This window comes from Mugil cephalus, chromosome 3 (assembly GCF_022458985.1).
Source record: "Mugil cephalus isolate CIBA_MC_2020 chromosome 3, CIBA_Mcephalus_1.1, whole genome shotgun sequence".
Taxonomy (NCBI): Eukaryota; Metazoa; Chordata; class Actinopteri; order Mugiliformes; family Mugilidae; genus Mugil; species Mugil cephalus.
Genome location: NC_061772.1, coordinates 17,566,775 through 17,587,232, shown reverse-complemented (window position 1 = coordinate 17,587,232; position 20,458 = coordinate 17,566,775). Strand labels below are relative to the sequence as shown.

The 20,458-nt window shown below is 40.3% G+C and overlaps 1 long non-coding RNA gene across 1 annotated transcript; it reads left to right on the top strand.

Annotated features, from left to right (window-relative positions):
• Positions 1-647: 647 nt before the first annotated feature.
• On the top strand, positions 648-13,595 carry LOC125005779. Its single transcript, XR_007112484.1, has 4 exons — positions 648-780; positions 5,863-5,955; positions 8,019-8,116; positions 13,014-13,595. It is a non-coding gene; the product is annotated as an uncharacterized LOC125005779 (long non-coding RNA).
• Positions 13,596-20,458: the final 6,863 nt, after the last annotated feature.

The window sequence follows — 20,458 nt, the reverse complement described above, 5'->3', positions numbered from 1 at the left end:
GTAGTGAATGTTGCAAATGCAGCGTCAGTAGGTGCTATTAGGACAGTTTCCCTTGTGGAAAAATCAGGCAATTTGACCAGTGGTGTACTGTAAGCTAACCTCAGACATCTGCGAGGGTAAAACTGTGAAAAAACAGAAACAGGGGAGTGCAGCTAAAACACACTTACAGCCAGAAGTGCAGGGTTTAAAGACAAAAAAAAAAAAAAAAAAGTCTACAGAGGTAAACAGCAAGTTGATGTCCAAGCTTGTGACAATTTGTTAAATACTTCATTCTGACTTGCAGCTAAAAGCATTCGGAGGTGATTTACTCCTGCTGACAAGAATGAATATTTCAGTTTCATAGTGCAATAGTGCAACTTGTAACTACAGCGACATCTTTATCGGAACAAATATTTCTTAGAAAAATGCAAGTCTTAGCTTTAATGTGAGGATAGTTTTATTTTGTTTTAGGTTTTATTTTGTAAGTTCCTCCTTGGTTTCCTGCTTCACTCCCTGTCTTTTCCCTTGATTGCTTTATTGGTTTCTCCTTGAGGGCTCTGCCCTGATTGGTTTCAGCTGTGTCTGTGTCTGTCTCTTTTATGACACTGAAACACAGACAATAAAGCTATTTTAAAGCTCCTCCTACCTTGCAAGCAAACCTTGCATTTGTTTCATCCTACCAAGTTGCATTCTTCAGCTCTCACAAATGTGTCCTCACAAAAGTCCTTTGTTTCTATGTGCGTTAGTATTGCACACATCCATTGTGGTACCACAGACAGCAAACAAAAAAAGGACACACATGTAAGTACATTGCTTATCAGCACAACTAGCCTTTAACCAGAAAATAACCATTACACAATTGCTTGTAAACAGTGAGGTATAATGAAGGGGGGGGGGGTACACTAGACATGACAGAACATACTAGGGTTTAATATGAATTGAATATTTATGTTTTATATATAATTATCATTAGGGCAGAGATTCATTGGTGTTTGGATAAGACCGTATGTGGATTGCATGTGTCTGTACATACGTATACGTTACGTATATGATACTTTTCCGTGGCAGGACATCGCTGTTGCAAGGTTAAACTGTAGGGTTACACATTAAATGAATGAGAGATGTTGAGTGCTAACAGCAGCTGATGTGCATCCCGTCTCTGTTTGCAAGGTGCTGTTGGTCGATGAATAATTTAAACTGTGGATGTACAGCCACAAAGTGTAGCACTGACTGGCTGTGATAGAGCCTGGCTGAACAAACCGAGAACAGCAGGAGTGTTTTTAGCAGCCTGGCTGCTGCTCTGTGATACCACCTCTAGTCTGGCAGGGACAGATCGCTGTGTAACAAGCCTCATTAGAACACAACTCCATCGTTGCATCAAAGGCTTCCCTTTTCATACCAGGAGTGGGATCACAATCCCTGGGATATTTCAGCACCTTCTCCATCCCCAAAACCGTTTACATCTCCTTCTCTGGAAGCAGGAGGAGACAATCAAAGTCAGAGTTTTGTATCACGTTTTTAGATCTCAGATGCTGAGTAGTGGAGGCGGCGCTGATTAATACTGAATTATGATAATGATCTGCAGGATGTGGAAAGGGCAGATGAGGCTTCTTATTATCTACCACACTCAGGTGATGATAGATCCAGGCCCTGCTGCTCTCTGACATTGGGAAGGAACAGAGACGGACTTTTTCATTTTGTCAAGTCAGCAGGCCCCAAATCAGGAGGATGCTTTTTTATTCTGGGCCAACGCCACCGTCCACTTTTTGGTCAGGGCATTCATGCTGGATTGTAAATATCTCAGGGAGGAGAGTGTGACCTCGTTTCCACCTGATCACACACACACACACACACACACACACACACACACACACACGCACCTCTGCTCAGTTCAGCATTACTCTAATTGGAGCTCAGGGTACACAGGCGTTGCCAGACACTCCCTTCCCTCTCTCTATGTCTTTCCTTGTCAAAGTCACATCTCTCTCTCTCTCTCTCTCTGTTTCACAGCGCCTCTCTTTGTCTGGCGGCAGCCTAACTCGTAGTTTTATCTATTGATTTACGTTATATTATTGTAGGATTTTGAGTTCTGTGTTGGATATCGTCTTGCAGATCTAGGGTGCAGACAATGACCTGTGACTTTCGGTCCAAAAAGACTGCTTGATCCTTTTTTCCCCGCAAGTTGGCTACAATGCTTCCTTACTGAAGGTCAGTCAGGTAGATTTTTATCCTCAAAGCTTTCAGTGTAGGCCACTACACTTTTTGGTGTGTTCTGCTGACTGTTGATAAATGAAAAAACAAAGTTCAGTTTTTAGGCGTACACAATCAGACCAAACTTTTCTGGCACAGCAGATGTATAGTCCCTACTCCCTACCCTACCCAGCTGAATATACAATTCAAGCTGTGCTGGTTCTTGGTTTACTTTCTCAAATTTAAGAATTATCAGATGGACTGGTAGGGAGGCTCTTTCAGAAGTTTTCTATGTAAACCCAGAAGCTCTCCAGCTTGAGCAGTCATAAAATAGTGAAAGCTTATTAAAGACATCCATGTCATGTTAGGCTGCCTGGCTATTCTTAGTCCACATTAGATGCTTTCAGCACTCAAACAAACATATGTCTATCGGCAAAATCTCAAAGCGAACTGACCATTATCGCTGACCGAATCAGTAGCTTTCATCAGTGATGCTCCTCACTGGTGAGTGAGTGAGAGCATGGTTTACAAGTACACCTTCTTGTTTAAAATACCTTAAAAGTGTTAGAAGTGGCTGCTGAGCTATCGACCTCATGTGCAGTGCTTCCATGTGCAGTGCGGTTGGTTGTGTAGTAAACTAAATTTATACTAAATTGGAACTCACAGCTGAAAAACAAAAACTGTTCAGTTGTCTAGTTCGTTCAGTCACATTCTCATTGTTTGGATTCAGTTACGTTATAACTAATTGCTGAACTTTTGTGGTCATTTGTTTGTGGAGTAGGTAGTACAGTTTCCTTTTTCCATAGTTTTTTCCCCACACTTTTTTTCTTTTGCAAACTTGCTTTGATGAGTTTTTGGTTCACTTTTACACTGGTGTGTTCTTTGGTCGTCGTCGTTAACTGTAATTAAATAGTCTGAAGCTATTTCTGTGACTAAATGTTTGGTTCATTGTAATTCTCTTCATGCTTGTCAATTTGAATGCATTACATGGAATTTTAGCTGTAATTAACAATGTGCATAATGACCATAACATTCAGGTTTCAGGTGCCACTCCCCCTCTTTCAGGCCTGACTCTAGCAGGAAAAGATGGCACCCATCATGAAGTCTGTTGCATTTTCTGCTTCTTCATGAGATCTTGTGTTTCCAGTTTTTATTTTGAAAGTTTCCCTGGTGTTTCATATCTTGTTTGTGACGTAGGATTGGTTTCTTCTTGCATGTTCCTCCCTCAGTACTCTCACCTGTGCCTCCCTTCCCTTATCCTTTGACTGTTAGTGTTTTTTAGTGTTTGTGTTTCCTTGCTTGTATTCACTCGCTGTGCCTTGTTGGCAATTCCTAGTGTTTTCTGGCTCTTGGTATTTATTTATTTATTTTTTTTTTAACTTTCTTTAGCTTTTTGGATTATTCTGAACTATCTTTTGCTGCTACCGCCGTCCACTTGTTTAGTTTGGACTCAGTTTTAGACTCCTAACATTTACGTGACAGCACTTTGTTACCATTTTAAGTAAATCTTCATTAAGTATTTATTTTACCTAGTCTAATATGTGAGCATGTATTGCTTTTGAGTCTGCAGTTTGTTAAGATGTGGTGACAAGACTCCAATCTAAACCACTGGATCATCACTTGCTATGTCCATTCTGGTTCCCTTGGTGTTTTACCAATTGGATATTTTAACAGTGATTCCTGCCTAAGGGAAAAAAGTGAACAGCCTAATCCCTAAACTGGTGCGAGCTGCCATGATGTGCAAGTGATGTGTGTTAATAGTTATTTTTTAATCTCTTCATACAAACGTATAACTCCAAGGTTGACAGACGTGTGTGAAACGTATGGCTAATGGCTCTGCTTTAGTGCAGATCATTTAAACCAGTCTGGCAGCTTGTCTAAACAGAACGTGTTCTCAGCTGTCTATCTCACAAGTGTGTTCTCGCTGAAAAAAAAATGTGATTCTATTTTAATCAATACAGCAGTCTACGTGGACCACATAGTGGCTTGTGTTTCACACCTGCTATTTCCGATTTTGTTCATTTTTTTTCCAAGCATGTAATAGTATACTGGACTGTGGTTGCCTTCTTGCGTCCACTGTAGACACTGTTGATTTCTCTATATTCAGCATGTGTTTATGTTTATCTAAAACCCTTAGCTTGCTAAAAAATTACCAAATCACTGCCCCTTTCAAAATGGATCAAATACGGTCAATGCCTAAATATTCTATCATTTCTTTAACGAAGGACTTTACATGTTACGTTATATCTTACACCTGATATCACTATTACACGTGCAGAGAAAGATTCAAATTTCACTTTGTCAAGTCTAATGTTCAATTGCTTGTTAACACAAATAGCTGATCAGCCAATCACATGACAGCAATTCAATGCATTTAGACATGTAGAAATGATGATGAGACAACTTGCTGAAGTTCAAACCAAGCATCAGAATGGAGAAAAAAGGGGATTTAAGTGACTTTTCTAGGGTGGACAATAGAAGATTGAAAAAACGTTGCCTGGTCAGACGAGTCTCGATTTCAGCTGTGACATTCAGATGGCAGGGGCAGAATTTGGCGTAAACAACGTGAAAGCATGGATCCATCCTGCCTTGTATCAACAGTTCAGGCTGCTGGTGGTGGTGTAATGGTGTGGGGGATATTTTCTTGGCACACTTTAGGCCAAAATGAGCATGGTTTAAATGCCACAGCCTACCTGAGTATTTTTGCTGACCATGCAACGTGGTGCAACATGAGATTCACATCACAGATGTGCAGCCGACAAATCTGCAGCAACTGTGTGATGCTATCATGTCAATGTGGACCTGAATCTCAGAGGAATGTTTCCAACACCTTGTTGAAAGTATGCCACGAAGAATTAAGGCAGTTCTTAAGGCAAAGGGGAGTCCAACCTTGTAGTAGCAAGGTGTACCTAATAAAGGGGCTGGTGAGTGTACGTGTGTGTGCATATGTATATATGTCACTGTTGTTTAGAACTTTGGTTGTGTAATATCAGCCCAAATATATCAAAAGTCAAAGTCACTTAATATCCTTTGTCTTGGCTTTATATGAATACATTATACAGTGTACATAACATCCAAGCATCCAAGGCACTGAAATATCACTGTTAATTGAATGTAAAAAGCAAAGTGACAACTAAAACTTCCAAAAACAAAACAAAGTGAACTTTTTTTTTTTTTTAATGATCGAGAAGATCCTCTTCCCTCTGTCCTGCGCTACTGTGCCTCACTCTCTCTTTCCAGATCAAAGTGCTTGCTGGAGTCATTTGTGCACAGATTAATGAACATATTTCCAGTCCACCCACATGCTTATTCAGAGCCGCCCACATCAAAGAACCGAGGAGGAACCTTGACTGTTACTGTGATGAAGACTAGGCCTACTGCTCTGTATGCCAGCTCTGCCTCAGGCATCAGCTGCAGAGCTTGGGTGTTCCTGGGCTCAATGTCACCCCTCCTGACAGAGGCCTTAGCAACAATTAAGATGCTGTGCATAAAAACAAATATCAGAAGCTAAACAAATAATGTGTGCTTGAACAATGCACATTGTGTATGGAAAGCTGATGTCAGATATGTTCACTCCTACCTTTTTTTTTTTTTAATGTTCTAATGCTGAGTCCTTTCTCAAATCTGCCTTTGAGATTTTAAAATGTTTATTTTTGTAGATAAAGGTTTTTATTTGCTTCTTCCTCTGCACAGGTGCACAGGAACTGCAGCACAAGGTTAATCAGAATTACTAGGAATTAATGCACCACCAACGGCCTCACAAAGGAGAAGCCAGTGGAAGAAAAGGTACTAAGGCCACTTACTTAACTACAATATTACGAAATACTCCATTGCCTTGCATTGGGGAAAAAAAAACAAAAACAAAAAAACACTAGAGTGAAATTAGCAAACTGTTATTAGCTGAATAGCAGCTGGGGCTTAGGTGGTAAAGCAGGTTTTCCACTAATTGCCAGATCGGCAGTTAGATCCCCAGCCAACTGAAGTGTCCTTGGGCAAAACAGTGAATCTGAAGTTGCTTGAAATGGCAGGCGAACAACTTTCATGGCTGTTTCTGCCATTGGTGTATGAGTCTGTGTGTATGGAGGACCAGTTTGAGTTTTCAACCACTGGAGTGAGGACGTTTAAACCAGTCCTCACTTCTTGTGACTATTTGAGGGTTAAGACTTGGTTTTTGGGTAAAGATTACAATTAGGTTAAGGTTGGGGTAGTGGTTAGAGGGTCTATCCTTCACGTTTGCACTGGCCTACTAATCTGGTCATAGCCTATTGACCTTATTTAATGTGCCTGTGGAGTGTGGGTGGACCATGTGGCAGAAGGAGCAATGGACATAAGTCAATTATCAAAGTCCCATGGTCACCCCGTGTCCCTGTAAAGTGGTCACTCTGGGGAACTGCTAACTAGATCTTGTTGATTAAAATCATTGATTAAAACTTGGTAAGGCATAGCTGTTTGGTTTGAATAAAAGGTGCACTAAAATTATGTAAATGTAAATAAGAATAAACAATAAGTGCTTGGTAAAAAGTGCTAACCTGTCAATTAAAAAAAAAAAAGAATAATATGTGCTACATAAAACATGTCCTTAAAGACATCAAACCATGCAATATAACACAAATACTGTCAATAATAAAAACCCCAAAGGTTAGTAAAAACACGTAAAATTCATCTGTATGGTTTTATTGAACTGTCGGTTCTCGTGGTGTGCCAGAAAATTAAAACGGGATCCAATCAGTACCATAATATAGTCCCCATAGGAGAAGCTCCAGGCCATTATTCTCTCTGTGGGCAGTTTAACTAGGAAAGAGAGTAGAACATTTATATAAAAATGGGATGATGCATGGTTCCTCCTCATGCAAAAAAAAAAAAAAAAAAAAAAAAAAAAAATTCTAAAAGGTGATACATGCATCTACTATTAATAGAAGAGTGCTAAAGCAGAAAACGCAAGGCTCGCTGTTACTAGCTATTACAATGTTAGTTTCACCAAGTAAAAGTCATACTTAAACAAACCAAACTTGAGGAGGATCCTGTGTGAATAATAATAATAATAATACTATATAAATAATTAAGTAATATTAAATAGGGTGAATAATACATTATTTAAAAATATAAATAAATATGTAAAAGGAAAGCAAATGCCACAGAGAGAACATACAGAGAAAAAGAAAATAAAGAGAGAGGCCTTGGGTTTGTACTACTAGTCAATACTGCGCCATCTTAACAAATGGAGGTGAATTCATCTGATTGCTTTTTCATAAGATCCATTCCATTATTTCCAGCCAATGAATCCTTAGACTTAGACAGACTTTAATGATCCACGAGGGAAATTACTTGGTCACAGTAGCTTAGTTGCACATAAAAGTAACACTCTTAAAAAACACAAGTATTACAAGATAAGTAAAAGAGCAAAAGAAAGATAAAATAAGATTCAATGAAAATACATAAAAAAAAAAATAAAAATTATTAGCTAGTAAAATAAATAAATAAATAAATTTTTCAGAATTGGCTATATGAAGAAAAGTACAAAATTTTGTCAAAACAGTGTCAAGGGGATCCAGTTGTTTAGTCAGATGCGTAGCAATAGTGGCACGGACTGTGTCACCTGGTGTTACCTTGTCCACTGAAAGAGGGATGTAAACTCCAACACCCAGGAGTGCGTCACCAACCGCCTGCTGTGTCCCGAAGCTGGGCACAGACGCATTGTGGTCCGTATGCACCCAGGTCTCCTCAAAACACAAAGTACTCCTCCCAACAAGCACACGCAATCCATCAATTTTTCTGTCAAAGACCTCACGTTCCCCAGATGGCACTGCTGACCTGAACCTCCTACTCTGCTCTTTCACTTTCAGTTCCAGCCCGGCATCTCCACCACTTCCTCTGAAATTCAGCGGGAATCTCAGGCCTCACTCCGGGAAGCTCAGGGGATATGGACAGCACTAGCAGCTGATCTCAGGTGCATTTTTCAAAAAACTAACAAAACAAAACAAACAGCTGTTTCCGGCCTGTACTCCAGTCTGGGTTTGGATGATTTGGGGGTATGTGTGTGTTTTAATTGTCACTGACTCTATGAGTATACTTTGTGCATTGCAATTTCTCCTGAATGCTGAGATGGTGCGATGGTAAACTGAGGAATTGTCCGGTGGAGAGAGGTCCCAGGAAGTGGTTGATGTATTGTGCAGTATTGTAAGAGGTGCTGTTACAATCTGAAACAATGGGTCTTCCAGGAGGAACCTCAAAGGGAATGGTCAAAGGAGCTAAAATAGTGGGGACATGGGTTGTCTGGTCCAGAGAGGTAATCTTTCTGTTTGGCGTTAATGTATGTTTTGTTGTAGTGGGTATCCACATTAAGTTTGAATTATGACTGTGGTTGAATGGTGTTGTCCAATGTTTTATAATGGGTCATGTCATTGAGTTGGCTATTAGCTTCTAGAAGGCAATGGTGGCAGATCACAATGACAATTTTTGAGCCTTTATCATGGGTTTAAGAATATTAAGGTTATGACCAAGTTCCATGAGGAACCTCATGGGTTACGGACCCAATATTTCCTTATGGTCAAATTTGGTGGGACTTGGAATGAAGGTGAGTCCCTTCTCCAGGAGGGATGGTTGTGGGGCAGATGGAATGTGAAAGGTGCCGAGGTTGAGGATATTCAGGCGGTGCGGTCCCTAAAGGGTGAGGGGGTGGATGGTTGGTAAGTTGCTGGTTGTGGTTACTTTCTTCCTTGTTGGTTCTTCACTGCTGATTGATGCCTGGGGTGGTTGTAGGAATTTTTCTGACTCTCAGAGTGTGCTTGGTGTAAGTCTGGGGCCGCACCGTTTCTGGACCCAACCAGTGGCTATTTGTAGTGCTAGGGGGCTGTAGGAGAAGGTGCCTATTGAAATTATAGTGGTTTTGTAGCATTCTTGTAGAATGAAGATTGTATTATGCACCCATTATGTGATATTGGTGTGTGTTTTATTGTGGGTTTGTGAAGTGAGGTGGGATGTTTTGATGAAATCAGTGAGCCCGGTGAGTTCGTATAGTATGCCTGGTCCAATTAGATTAGGTTTTATGGTAAGGGTTGGAATAAAGGACTTAGTTGAGATGGTTAGCCTTAGAGTAAGGTGCTAGGAAATACATTATGTCAGTGAATGTCAGACAGCCATTTGTGTGTCAATAGCAGCCATGTGAAACACTGTAAGTTTAATTACTGCTAAAGAAGAAAGTTTTTTAACTAAGTGAAGTGATCATGGATTTTGTCTTGTATTTGGATTTGATTGCTCTCGGGAAACAAGGCATCCAGCACCAGAGGCTTTCATTCAGCTGTGATTCCCTTGTCCAATGCGACAATTACTCTTTCACTTTGATTTGACCTGTTGGCATTCCACCAGAGATACCTAAAGGTGGATGTGGACTTGCGGAACAACATGCTGCGGTACGAATGAGGAAACATGGGCGGGGAGGAGCAGCAGGAGGAGGAGTGAAGCTACACAGACCGGCTGACAGACAGCCAACAGTGGTACAAGGGAGGAGGTGTGGACAGAGGGTAGGGGTGTGACAGAAGTGACCTGCCCCTTTCCTCTACTATGCTTGGAAACCCACAGTCACTGAGGAACAAAATTCACGAGCTTCAGATGTGTGCACTGAAGTATAAAATTCTGGTGTGATTGCACTGACTGAAACCTGGCTAATGGAACACGATTCAAGTCAGGTGTATAGCACTGATGGTTTTGGTCAACATATGTGACACTATGTGAGCTGACTGGCAAAGCACAGGGAGGGGGCATGTGCTCGTATATCAATCCCCGCTGTTCAAATACGGGAGTCTTTTTGTCACTGTGCCCATTTCACTTACCACGGGAGTGGTTTATAGTCATCCTAAAGCTAAGATTAAGGATGCAACGTCCACTATTAAACTTCCAAAACACTGTTTCCAAAGCATTTCCCCTGATACCCCACACTTTATACTTGGGGATTTTAATATTTGCAGTCATACAAAAGCCTCTAGGTCACCTTTACCAGTCTGTAGCCTGTCCAACAAGACATGGTAAGGTAGTGCTATGGTATATAAAAAGGGGAATATGAATCATATGAGTATTCAATTGCGCCACTTGGCTCTTCTGACCATAATTGCAACTTTCTAGCACCGGTCTATCAACCGGCCCTTAAAAGAGGAAAGTTAAATTCAAAGAGGTTGATGTGTGGACAGAGGGTGCAGTTCACCAGCTGAATGGATGTTTTAACAACACTAACTGGGATGTTTTCAAAGACACTTGCACTGATTTAGATGAGCTGACGGCCATTATATCTGGATACAGTTCCTTTTGTAAAACAAATGATCATCCCCAGAACAACTGCAGTACCCAAATAATAAACCTTGGTCACTAAATCCCTTAAGAACAATCTAAATCAGAAAAACCTAGCTTTCCATCACGGAGGCATTCACCAGCCAAAGTCTGATGAAGAATGAAATAAAGCAGGCTAAAATAAAATTTAAAGGGAAAGTATAGGATGAACTTAGGCGTGGCAACTCCCACAATGTCTGGATAGGAATTAAATTGTGGGATGGGTGCAGGATAAAAAGGGTAATTTTTTTCAACATTTTCCAACTTTCTTTATCATTACAGAAAGTTCCCATGTTGTGGAAATCAGGGTCGGGCTTTGTTGGTGAAGACTTTCTGTTTGTGTTTATTTATTTAAGCAGGAACAATGTACATCAATATCCTTTCGAGAAAGAAAAAAAAAGAAAATGTAGATGCATCCAATTGCAGCCAAGGGCTGATTTACTGAGTTAGTCAGCATAGTTCCTAAAAGAACTATGGAATACATAAAATATGCAATAACAATATAAAATACACTAAAACACATAATCTTGTTGTCACATTATGAAGTCGCCCTGCGACACATAACAGTGACATGCACGCACCGTCTTGCCTCCAGTGCCTTAAGTTCGTGTAAGCTTTACGCCTTGTTTCTGGATGTTATGGAGTAACAAGTGAACGAAGGGAAGGGGCTGTATGGGGTGTGTAGATGGAGTGTGAGCCTGCAGTAATGCCTTTTCCAGTACACAGTTCTTGTTGTAGTAATGATCAATTGTGGTTTCTAACAGTAGTAGATGTAAGGACAGTGGGTGTTGAAGTGCTGGAGTAATGGAGAACAATAAAGATTAAAGTTAGAGTGCTGTAGAGCTCATATCCAAGTGCTGTCAGTTATATTGGAAAGTACATGGTAAACAAAAAAGTACTGAAACAGAAGAGAGATAAATAATAATAATAATAATAATTATATATATTGCACATTAACATTACAAATTTGTTTACTTTTTACTCATTTCTTTAGATTTGTTTTGAAGTGGCATATGGTAGGTATTACAGTCGTGTATCATGGAGGGTAAATTATTCCAGATGCAGCTACCTGGAACTGAAAGTATTGTCTGCCCACACAAGGTACGCCTGAGCAGCACCTCTTGTCGTTGCCCTAGTCGTGTAGTCGATGTTTTCATTCTGCTTAACATAAACACACATTGGGGGTCGTGCTAATCCTTTCAGAATTTTCTATATTGCACATGCATACTTAGACTCTGTGAAATTATCAAAACTAAGACCATATTTCTGAACTATGTGGCAGTGGTGATATGTTTCTGTTTTTGGTCTAATACTTTAAGTGCGATTTTGTAGAGTGAATCAGTTTGATTGAGTGAAGCTTTGGTTGTGAACGACCAGTTAGTTAATCCATATTTAGTGTAAGAAAAGACCATTACTTCCTTAGACTCGATGGCTGCTGCTATTGTTAAAGATTTTTTTGGGAAGGACCAACTTCAGATTGGCTCCGGACTCGAGCTGCAATGAAGAAGCCGTCAGGGTGTTTGTTTTGTTGGTGCTAACATATAGCCTGCTAGTTGCTACTTTAGCTCTCAGACAGATATACTCAACAGGAACAATCACAGCGCTGGTTTCTCTGGGCAGATGGAAAGGTCTGCACTTGAGCAAAAGCAAATCAAGGTGTGCACAACAGTGTCTCTCAATAACTGTGTCTGGACATACCCCCCGCTCTCTTCTTACCGGCGTCTGAAGTTCAGTCTGACCGGTAGATTGTGCGGTCAGATAGCTCAACAGCTGGAATGTTGTCATGTTGCCGTGTCTCTGTAATTATTGTTATGCAACCGTCCATCTGCCTTTTGACAATTTGATTCCGTCCATTTTATTTACCAGGCAACGGACACTGGTAATAAAAACACTGGGGATTCTGGTTCGTGAGGAGCCAGGCATACCTGGCTCAGATTGCCGGCTAGCTTGCTCCGCCTCTGCTGTCTCTTGCAGCGTGGTTCCCTTTCGGTCGGTTGTTGTTCAGTCATTCTCTGTCTGCGTATCAATGTATCATCTATTATCTCCGGGAAAGAGTCGAATCCCCCTGGAGCCCAGCCGGTCCATTTCCATTTTAATGTAATGAGTTCAGCTCAAGAGTAAGCGGTTCTCAGTAAGGAACTGCAGCTAACTGAAGGAGAGCGCTGGGCCGCTGCGACTACTCGCCCTGCCATCTTGGAAATTAATCAAGAGCAAACACCCAAAAACTGCATTGAAGAATAGTATGAGGGCAAATATACTTAGATTTCACCACTTGCAAACAAGTTTTCTTGCATGCTTGAAATCCTCTCTGTGATTAATCCATTACTTTTTCTATAGGAACTCTGCAACATAGTCAAAGTAACTGTCTCTAGCCAAATCCATTATTTCCATTCTGTGATGTAAAGCACTTTAAAAAAGACAAAGAATTGAGGAAGCTGCCATTGTGAGTATTAGTCGTGCAGCTGGAACTTCAGTTCATTTCTAAAATGTTTAACAATCCAATAACATGTTTTCTTTTATTCCAGATCAGCACATTTACCCCGTAGCAGGCCGACTTCTGTGCTGGTTTCAGAGTTTGTTGCAGACGTGACGGCTGTCAGAATTGTCATCGGCGCAGCTCAGGATTTTAAGTGAGGAGGTGGTGGGAAACTCACACGTCCCTGAGGAATCTGTCATGCTTAGCGACAATTTCAGAAATAGCAGTAATATACCGCCTGACTAAAGCGCCAAAGGGGCAGATGGCAGTTTTTCATGAATCACCTTTCTTTCATGTTTGTGACCAGACAGATCTGCTGCATTTAAAAAAAAACAAAACAAAAAAAAACAAACGCAAAATGGTACAAATTGATCCATTGTGATTCTAATGAGTTACAAAGTATTATATTGTGTTCCTTCCATCAAGGTATCGAGCAAAGCAATAATTGGAAATTAAAAAGAGAATCAGAAAATGTCTGGGGCAATTTATCCACAGAAATGATCATACTGTGCAGACTTCTAGGGTTTTTAGAAAAGACAAAAAACAGGTTAATTGTGACAACTTTGTCTTAAAGTGTTTTAAAGTACAGATTATGCTGAAATATCAGTCACTTTACTATTTCCATTGTTACTGAGCTGATCGTCTGGATGTCTGTGAATTAAATGTCCTGTGTGGAGAATCAACCACCCTGCTGATTGAGTAAGAGAACCTATAATGGGAGCAAGAATGTAAAAGACCTGGATGTGTCTGGATGTGCAGAGCTGTTGTTTTTACTGTCTGTTCTGGGCTGCTTTGCAAAAATGGCATGACAGACTCTGTATTTTTTTGTAGACATAATGAGCACAATGATCCTTATGTTCAGATTATTATACATGTAAGATAAAGACTAAACCTCCCTCTGAAGTCTCCACATTTAAAGACAGAACTATAGTCCTTCAGAAAAAAAACCACAACTTACATAGAGTTTTATTACTGTTTTTGCACGCTAATTAATTGTACTGAATTAGTTGAAAATTCAAAGGAGTTGGCAATCATTTCCCGCTTTCAAACCCAGAGGAAACAGAGGAAAGCTATTATATCATTTCTGTTCCCAAATGTCAAGGGCATAAATCCAGTACTCTAACTTTTAGATGTTTTAGCTTCAAATTTCTAATATTGGAGGAAAATATGCCACCATGATCAGCAAGTTTCTGAGTCTTTTTTTAAAAAAAAAAAATGTTAATTAAATTTTTGCTTGATGTTGTTGTCGAACAAAGTAATCAAAGAGGTGAGGTCAAACTAATACAGGCAAATTGCGAGCTGCACTGTGTTACGTCAAACATTATAAAGCAGTTAAGCTGTTTAAAAAGGCCTACTTTAAAACATAAGATTAGTTTTAGTATGAATGCGTGCAGCTATATGGTCATGATATTATTATTATATGTAACAACAGAAGATATAATATATACTGCATATGTACAACTAGTGGTGGCTATTGGTGAAATTTGGTGGTGGGCTAACAAATACATGATACCGATCAAATAGTTAACACGGCAGCAAAAGAGACCTCACATACAATACAAAGAGTAACATTACAGGTACCACGACCACAAAGTGACGATGCTAGAGAGGGATCTATTCCCTTTAACTCTCATTTAGTTGCATTTTAATTCTAACCACACCTCTTCGCTTCAGTAACTTCGGCCTTTTTTTTTATTTTTTTTTTTTTTTATACAGACTCAACAGAGCTTTTGTGCACACAAAATAAAAAAATCCAACTACTGTGAAGTGGTTTCAAAGAGACTCAAAATATCTAGCTTTAGCTATGTTGTTGTTCTATTTAAAAAAAAAAAAAAAAAAAGTCAAGCATTAATCACAAGGCTGACATGACACTCAGAACATTTCAGTAACAGCTGTTCTTAACACTCGGTGCTTTCATGTAAAATATGTGAAATAAAGTGCAACTACTGAGAAATATTCACAAAAAATGGAAAAACTCTAATTATGCAGCTCTATCTGAGAATCCTCACTTACTGAATCCATGATAACCAACACTGCTCTACAGGGGGAAAAACCGTCAAAGCATCTGTATAACATGATATGATCCCTAAGTGGGATTTGAACTTCAATCTCGGTGTCACTAACCACTGTATTTCTAAATCAGCAAGGCTGTGTCAGCACTGTTTCCGGTGCTTTGCACTGCATTACTGTTTTCTAATTTTATGCGAAAAATGTTTCAAATCCACAATTTCTTGTTGGGTCCATGCTGTATCTCAACCAAAAATCACATTAAAGAGAAAAGTGAATTCTTTGCTACACTTGCTAGTCCTTTCTTCCAAATGAAGAAACGCAAAACGTCCCTTTGAGCTATTTGAACATCATTTGCCAACGTGATCTCAGTCTCTTAACTTCCAACTTTTTCTCCAAAGGCTTTGAGGAAAAATGGATTAGAAGTCAAGTAATCAACCTCTTTATGCTAACAACCGCCATAGCTGAACTTCTTCTCCCTCAACCCACTCCGGCACCAGCAGCACTTTTGACCAGTGGCCAGCGGCCTGAGGGCTGACTGGATTTAGCCCAAATAATCAGTGAATGACGGGGGCGTGACGAGACACCTGTCAATCACTTACAAGAATGAAATGAATGAAAGTGGACTTTCTCACCTTTTTTTGTGTTAGCTTGAGTGCTTAGCCCTGTTAGCCCCTTTATTTTATAGCAACCATCCCTCCATATAACCCTCTTTTACTTATCTGCACAAACAAAAATACAGCCAAGGACAGCTCTGTCTGAAAGTCCACGAACTGTCATCCTGGTTATCCAGTTCCTGAAATGCCTCAGCACCGAGCATATGTGCAGCAGACAAGCCAGAATTCTCTTTCTGCAGAGAGGTGTTGGCAGTGTTACAAATATTCCAGTAACTCCCAACAGCTGGAATTGGACCATTACTATAACGACAACCTTTTGTGTCAAAAAGAATGTGTTTGTGACCAACTTTGACAAAATAACACTAGCCCCCTTGTCTATTTTACCTCATGTAAAGTTACATAATTTTATTATTCCAGTTTTTTTTCTTCGTTTATGTCCAGTAGAGAGTGTTTTTGTTTTTTACACCTTCCTGTTTTTAGAAGCCCTACAGAAAGACGACAGAAGACTCATGCTGGATTATTTCCCCTAGAGATCCATGCAAGGCTGATACTGATAGTTTTAGTTACCTGATCTACATTTCAGTGCAAGTATGTCTAATTTACCTTCTCTTGGGTATGCAGAACACCAGTCGAAGTGTAGTTTGAGGGTGCTTTCACTCCTAAGTCTTTGTTCCGAAAACAGTAGTGTTTATTGGTATGTTTGGGACGCTATGTACACAGCAATTGCACTCAAGCAAGTGGAGCACAGTTAAAGAGGTTCATTTGCAGTGTGAACAAAAGTTACCCATGGACCAATATGACTACTTTATGGTAATTTACTAGATGCATCTTAGTTTACTGGATAGCATTTTCTCGTCATACATACCTGAGCATAGCCTGTATGCTCCAATTAACTACACGTGTTATTCACATACACAACACATAAACCTGCCAGGGCCCACACTCACTGTCTATCATCAACCACTGATGTGATTGTTTCCTGAGGTCCTGGAATTCAAGATTTCTCCCAGTCCCGCTGTGCTACATATATGCTGAAAAGACACACTGCAACATGTTACGACACAGAATACAGAAAGACTTTCTAAACAGAAGATATAAAGAATCTACCTGCAGAACTTTTAACTATGCAGCGAAGGAGTTAATGAATGGATACTGTCGCTGGTAGATACAGCTGTACAGGCTAATTGTAGAGTCCACAATCATTATTGTCGTAAATGCAAAACGCGCATTATTTTTGCTTGAATTTTTACTGATGACAGTGATAAAGATTTTAAATTGCCACAGATGCATGTGGAGAAAAACATGCACAAATAGCCGTGCTTATTTGTCGTGCAGGTGTCCATCTTGGATGAAAGTGACTCGTGCATTGTGTGGGAGTTTGTTAGTTGTGTGAGAATGGGTTGTGTACGTGCGTGTTGATGTGATAGTGAGCCTTTGGCAGCAGGGAGAATAGAGAGTGTGTTCAGAGTTCTGATGATCTGGGGAAGAAACCTGTTGCTGAGTCGGGGTAGTCTGACCCTGATGCTTTGGGACCGTTTACCTGATGGCAGAAGGGAGAAAAAGGTGGGGTGGGAGAGGTTGATGCTGGACGTTTTCCTGGTGCACCTCCAACCTGTTGAGCTTCTCTGCTGTTCCTGCTCTCTGCAGGGTCTTTATATCAGAAACTGTTTGATTTTCAAACCAGACAGTGATGCTGCTTGACAGAATGCTGTTGATGGTGCCTCGGTAGAAGTTTTAGCTCATTTCAACGACTCCCGCGAAATTACAGCCGGTCACTGTTTGCAAGTTTCTCAGTTGCTTTGTCTTGATTGCCCTGTGAACATGAACATTTTTACTGTATTATATGGATTACTCCCCAAATTGGAAAGAAATCTAGCTCTGAAAATACCCTGAAGTCTGATTTTGTCTTTTTCTTTGACACTTTCTTTAAATTCTTAAAAACAAAACAAAAAGATTGTTCAAGATTAAAATAAATTTAAAAGAAGAATGTTGGCCATCCCGTGTGGTTGGGTTGCATTGTAAGGATACAGACTCATGATGTCAGTACTGGTGAAATCCTTGCTGTGGCTTTGAATATGATACAGTGTGATATATGATAAATTACAATTGACGCAGCATTGCAACTGGCATTATACAGGTTATTAATATTAATTAGCATTTCTTCAACCTGCTACGTAGTGCCTTTACTGTCAACAAACACTGCCAGGCTACAGACATTCTTTGGGAGCATACACAAAGCAGACCATTTCTTGCTGCAGTGTGTTGTTACATTTTATAAAAATGTGCACTGAAGTCTCTGTAGGCAGTTATGATCCAGTGAAGTGCTGTCTACTGTAAATCCAGTTCGAAGCCCTATGCTCAAGGAAGTCTGAAATGCGCTATCATGGATAATGTCACGGTCCCATCCACTACCAGAGTCTGGTGTGCGTGGCTTCACAGCATGTGACTAGATTTCAACATGGCAGAGGGGGATTGCGCATATATTGAGCTGAATGTTTGGCGGTTGGGTGTATATGTCTGCTGTGGGAAAACTATTCCTACTCTCCAGAGAAAAGGAAGTGAGGGTTACCAGTGATGGTTGGAGGTAGGGCAGAGCTATGGCTGCCTGAGATCCATCAGTCAAGTCAAATCTCTCACTCACTTTGAGGCGCTGCAGCCCGCCACAGTGACACTGCCCTAAACCTGCCAATCTCTGGCACTTACAGTCTTTTCAGTTAATGACACCCTAATAAAGGTTTATGGTGGTTTATGAAGGTTTTTTTTTTTTTTTGCGTTGCGTTAAATTCTGCTGCCGTTCCTCTTGGCTCACCACTGAAAGTGACTCAGCAGGCACTCAGTGACAGGGATCTTTTCGTTCATGTAGGGAATTCTTGGTGTTTGGATTATTCCTCCCACTTCACACCACAGAGGAACGGCAAAGTCGAGCAACACGGTGGACTGCTCCTTGCGCCTGTGGAATGGTGTAATCGCGTTTTGAAATTTGAAACTTGACACTCGCTTGACACAAATCAATAACACAACTGTTTAATGAAAAAAATGGACAGTGTGCCTAGGAAAACAAAGAATTTAAGCTGGCATTGCTGAAGTTGAACGAGGAACAAACGGGGAGGGATGGACATGAACATTCAAACATTTCTACCATTAAAGTAAAGATGGTAATACATAAAACATTAAGTTGTTTTTTGTCAATTTTGGGCTAAATTCTGTCGTGTCGATGGCTCCTCTGTGAACTGACAACACAGCATAAGAAACACTAGATAATACTCTGCTTTGTTTGTTGTGGTTCTCAGACAAAACCATATAAGATTTTACCCCCCAGAGTGGATTCACGCCAGTATAAAAAAATATCAAACAATATGAATTATAATACAAACATCAGACATTTCTTAACCACGATGCAACTTATGTATGTCATCCTGTTGTAGCTAAACTTAATCGCTGTTCCACGATTTGTTGACAAAAATGAGCATTTTTGGCCATTACCATTAAGCACTCCATATTTTAAAATATGATCAAACTTTGTGGATATATGAGCATTTGACAAAGAAGCGAAAAATACACAAACACACCCACGAGCATAAATTGTGCAGGTGCTAAGCTACAAACGTCAAAATGGAAAAAGTAAAACAAAAATGTTGCACACTGTAGGGCCCCAATTCAATGAAGTTCAACAGTGACAACGTTTCCAGCCACCGCTCTTAATCAGGTCACACAAGCATTTGGACGATTTTGAGAGCCCATTCGCTCACTAAGGTCTGCCTTTTCTAATCCACAGACTTTTTTGGGGGGAAATTCCAACCGGTGTAGCCTTTACACAAATGGCATCCGTTTGCAGTTTGATCCAGTGGGTCGGATGTTGGCAGCCAAGGCGATAACATCCATTTACACGGTCAACCTGACCCAAGTAATGACACCCACAAAAAGTCAAGCCCTCTGTGCTCTCCTCGCACTTATCAGACATACATAAAAGTAGTTTCCAAGTGCTTTGCGATGATGTTGTAAATTAGAGTTGTGAGGTTTCTATGTGTGAGTCAGCAGTGCTGCATGCACTTCTGCCCAAGCCAGTCCTACTGACTTGGCTGCCATACAATCCCTCCTAATATAATAGAAACCAATTAACTGAGTGGGTGGCTTTACCCAAATCTTGATTTAAAATGGAGCTTTATTAAAAAGAGTTACAATGTGGCAGCATGCTTAACCTGACTGGTGGCAGAGATATGATAAGGAATGTAATCCCTGAGGCGAGAGCTGATTAGCTTATCCAGTCAGAGTCGCAGCTAGTGCAGAATGAAAATGGCTGCCGTCTTGGGGAAAACAAATCTGTTATTAAAGTCTTGACAAAAAGAGACAGAGGGAGAAGACAGAGCTGAACTGAATGATAATTCATTATTGCACAATCTGCTTTTACCTGGCTGCTGTTCGAAAATCACAGTAGATTCCAGCCTGAAAGAATGGAATTGACTTCCCTTATTAATCTCTTCTCGTTCCTTGGTTAGATTTATGAACAGTGCAACTCCACCACAATTTTGGCGAGCTGCAGCATAGAGTTCAACTGGGACTCCACAGGGACTGTTCTCTGCGATTAACCCACATGCTCACTGATTGGATGGGATGTTAATGACATTTTAATGAGGTATCAATGAGGCAGTAACACACCAAGGGCCACTGGTTGAAGAGTCAAAAGACCAAATACACAAATATGTACATTTTGTCCTTTTTCTTTTAGTTTCTAACAAGTTAGTGGTATCTAATGTGTTATAATCCATAATGTATATGTTTGCCATTATAAAATGTGCCCTTGCTGCTCACATAGGGTAGACTTGTCTGTTATCCTTGAAAAAGCCCCTCAATGTCAATCAAACAGTGAATG